We start from the raw sequence: 4,602 nt of genomic DNA, 5'->3' as shown, positions 1-4,602 counted from the left end.
GCGGGCGCCATGCCGGCAGGGCCAGGGCGCTCGACGACCCCGCGCCCGGCCGCGCCCCGGGCCTCGTGTGACGTCGCCGCCGCCATCTTGGTCCCATGGCGGGGCCGCGGGAGGACCGGCCGAGGTCACGGCTGCCTCCGGGCCTGCCTCGTGGCCTGCCAATGACAATAATGAGCCAGTCTTAAGTGTTTTTAATAGAATGCATAAAGGCAACGCCGAGAGATGACGGGTGGAGAAAGCTGACCTCAGGTCGCCGGGTCCCGTAATGAATGTGTTGCTCGCAAGACCTGTGAAAAACCCATTGTGCAATTTTAGTTGTCTTTATCCACCAGTATGACCTAAAACCCGATGCTTAGTTAGCCTTTCAGTTTCTCAGAAGTACTTGTGTCGTAATTGGCAAAATCACTGCGAAGAAAGCTGCCACCCCCTCAAGCTCGTGGTAAACATCCCAGAAGTCAAAGCCCAGTTCCCTCTGGGTTTTTCTGGAGCCTCCAAGCATCTTTTCCGCACACCTTCGTCCTCAACAGGGAAGACAGTGTTGCGGATTAAGAGCTAATGTTTACATCAGATGTTACTGGCCATGGTGAGGAGAGAATCCAAGGAAACACGGAGATGTGCCTGCCGATAACGGGAGTGCTAAGATCTCATGTAGTCTAACTTAACAGGTTAGGAGTATTTTATAGGAGTAGCTTTACTAAAATGCCTTTATAATTTTATGGTGCTGCTTTAAGATTGGAAGGTATTCTGAGAAAACTGATTACGTTTTTTTTATGAGTAATTAAAATATCTTGAAAGCAGAATGACTTTAAAAAGTCTTTTGTTTACAAAAATGAAAGGAAAAACTTATTGGAGGATAAACTTTTTTTTTTTTTTTTTAATGTGTTTGGTACAGGGCGTCTGTGCAGCTCGGACTCGTGGTGGTCCTCTTGTTGCAGCCTTCCCTGTGCTGGGATTGCAGGCATGCACCACCATACCAGGTCTTGGTGGCCAGCTCAGTGCGCCTGGTGTCGGGTCTGGCACAAGCATGTGGTGCTAGGGATCGAACGCCAGTCTCTGTGCTTGCCTAAGCAGGCATGGTAAACTGATTTTTAAGATTTCATTAGATCAGCATAAATACACTGGAGTATACTGTAAACCTCTACAATTATCCTTTCTGAAAAATAAAACCTTTCCTGGTTTTTCAATTTACAAAGCTGTTTTTTTAAAATAAAGGAAGAAACAATTTTATCTATAGCCGTACAAGAGGTAATAACTTATGAAAGCTAGGTAGCAGTTACTCAGTTGGTGTTTATTTCATGGTTGGCATATGGAAGGCATTCGGGTGGGGCAGAACTGTGGAGGATAGGGAAGATGAGAAAGACATTGTCACCGCTCCCAGGAAAGGTGGCTGCAATAAAGGAGCTAAGACATACACAGATGAGAGGGCGCAGGTAACTGGGCTGAGCAGTGCTTGTGCCAGGTGAGTTCTGTAACCTGGTGTGTACCAGGGCAGTGGCCTTGCCTGAGTGGGAGCTTATCAGGAAGGAGGAGGACACTTGGCCCTGCCCTTCCCTGCCGGATCAGCCTCATTTGAGCACATCTATCTGCAGGGCTCTATGTGGGTAGTGTGCTATATGATGTATTTTGTCTTAACCCAGACAAAAAAACCCCAACACTCAAAAGTTAAAGGGGGAGACGTTTATTTAGCTCACAGTTTGTGGAGATTTCAATCTATAGTTGGCTGGCATCAGGGCAGGGTAGCACATGGCAACCATTCAAGGTAGTGGAAGTCAGCAAGCACAGGGAGACAGATAGACAAATAGAGACAGAGCAAGCCTCCCTGCCCTTTTATTGTGTACACGCTACCAGTGACACCCTTAGTCCCAATGCTGGACCGTGAATCAGTTACACACTCTAGATTCAGGCACCTCTGAAAACCCAGCCCCCCCATGACAGCATGAGGCCATAACATATTTCAGTCTTAACTGTTTAGTGTAGTAGCAGCTTGAAGGGCACAGTGAAACAAAGGTCAGAGGACAGATTATAGACTTTGGTGATAGGATTTTGTATGGATGTATTCTATCCCTGTATTTCAGTCGCACTTGCACAGTTTTACGATATCAGTTCAGCTGATCAGAACTTATTAGATTTGAGGGTCTTACTCAAGGTACCGCTTGGAACACTGATGTGGAAGGCTGAGTAACATTTAGTTTAAGTAGAAATGTACTGTTATGTTGATCAAAGAACTGATTTTGGCAGTGACTGTACTGTTCTATGAGTATTAGACTCCGGGGGAGAGTGACTTTATTTTTCAGAATTTGTTTGATGACCAGGATATGGACGCAGAAGAGGACTGTTTTGAAATACTGTATGTCCATTACCCTGGAAGTCCCAAAAGGTCAGGGGACCATTTCTTACTTTGTTGTTTTTTGTTTTTTGTACTTAGGACAGGGTGTACACAGTCTTACTGTGTAGATCAGACTCGTAGTGATCCTCCTGTTTACAGCCTCTCAAATGCTGGAATTACAGGCATGCACCACACCACTCAGTCTCAATCGCCATGTCAGCGTGCCCTGGGTGCGGGCCAGCATGGCAGGCCTGGGGCTTGAACTCCTGGCCTCTGCAGCTGCCTAAGCAGGTGCTTTAATCTGCTGAGCTGTTTGGCTGGGCCTGGGGGGCCACTTCTGATGTCTTGCAGAGTGCTCGCTTAGCCACAGTAGGTACTCAGTATTTGTTGAATATAGATAATTTGAATTAATCAAAGACAGATTATGTTTTAAAGCATCACCGTTACAACATATGCTCAGGTTCGTCAGTTTGTCATAGACCAAGTCAAAGAAGACCAAATATTTGGGAGAAAAGGAAGGATTTATTTAAAGCTTTCTCTGAGGAAATGGAGGGCCCATTTGTCTCAAATCACCTCTCACATGTACCGTGGGCAGGGGTCTCTGACAGTAAACAGCAGAGAGGAGAGCACAGAGAAATGTAGATCTTCAAGCTTGCTTTATCTGTGCCAGGCATTTTTAGTTTATTGTATCCATGTAGAAAGGAAGCTGGGCTGTAGCCCTCCTCCTGTTAGCATCTGGGCTGAGGAGAAGTGGGAAAAGTTGTTTATGCCCTGGGCCTCAAAATGTCACTTGTGTCTGAAAAATTGCATTTCACAGTGCCTGGATACATTACTAGGTATTTTCCAAAAACCTATACCTTCAGGTACAAAAACTAGTTTTAGCACACCACTCCATTCCTTACACGTAGGCTAGTATTTTTAAATGAACATTTTCTTCACAGTACCAACGTATTTACTGGCATGTCTTTAAAAATAGTGATAAACCCAGGGTGGTAGCTCAGGCCTGTATTCCCAGCACTGTAGGAGGCTGAGACAGGAGGATTGCAAATTTGAGCCCAGCAATTTATTGAGACCCTATCTCACGAGAAGAAAGGCTGGGGATGCAGCTTAGTGCAAAGGCCATGGGCTAAATCCTGAGTACCAGCAGCAAAACAAAACAAGCCTACAAAAACTTCGTTGGAGAAATATTCATGGTCTAAGTAGTTCATCTTTAATTTTGAGATTTAAATTATAAAGGAATAAATTTCTGGGCAGGGATTAACTTTGAACATGCAGGGATTAACTTTATACATGTATTAAGAATATTGTAGTGAGACCAGTGAGAGAGCTCAGTGGACTAAAGAGCCTGCTTAGGCAAATGCAGGGACCTTGGTTTGATCCCTGGCACCACATGTGGTGCCAGCCCTGCCCCCAGGGTGGCCTGAGCTGGCCAGAGCCCTGACAGTGGCATACACCTGTAATTCCAGTGCTGGGGAAGCTTTCAGTTCCTGAAAGCAGGAGGATCACCAGGAGTCAAAGCTTCATCGTGAGACCCTGCAACAACCAAATACATTGAAAAAAAAATTGTAGTAAAAGTTAAATATAAAACAATGTTAGAGGGGCTACCATGATCTAGTTAGAAAACTTAGATATGACTGAGTACATTGAATTTATGCTTATCTATAGTATTTTTGTGCTTTAAGAGTACAAATTTAGGGGCTGGGGAAATGGCTCAGTACGATAAATATTTGCCTGGCAAGCGAAAGGGTCTGAGTTCAATCCCCAGTTCTGCCAAAAAAAAAAAAATACAAATTTATTTTTCTTAGATTAAAAATGTACATAATTGTGTTAGCTAAAAAGTACTTTTAAATTTTAAAATCATGTTAATTTTAAATTATTTAATTTTTTAACTGAAAAAATTGAAGTGGGATAGAAAAAAATTCTTTTTGAAATTTTGTCTTTTTTTCTGATGTTGTCTTTCTGAGCTTTTCTTGGCCCAATTCAATGTTGATTTTTAAAAAATCTTTAAGTCTTACTATTTCTGGATCCTCGAGGTTTTTTTCTTTTCTTTTTGTAGTGTTGGGGCATGAACCCAGGACCCTCAGGTATGCTAGGCAAGGGTTGTACCACTTAGCTGTACTCCCAGCCCTGAGAATTTGAATATTTGTTTATTTCCTAAAGAATTGTATATAGGATAGAAGAAGATTATGGGGCCAAAGAGGAAAGTGATCGATGACATAGAGTGGGCCTAAGGAGAGTCACATGGGGAGAAGATACTCTCTCAGGCTTTCACAGAG

Source organism: Octodon degus, unplaced genomic scaffold (genome assembly GCF_000260255.1).
Source record: "Octodon degus isolate 3935 unplaced genomic scaffold, OctDeg1.0 scaffold00017, whole genome shotgun sequence".
Taxonomy (NCBI): domain Eukaryota; kingdom Metazoa; phylum Chordata; class Mammalia; order Rodentia; family Octodontidae; genus Octodon; species Octodon degus.
Note: the sequence above shows the minus strand (reverse complement) of the source record.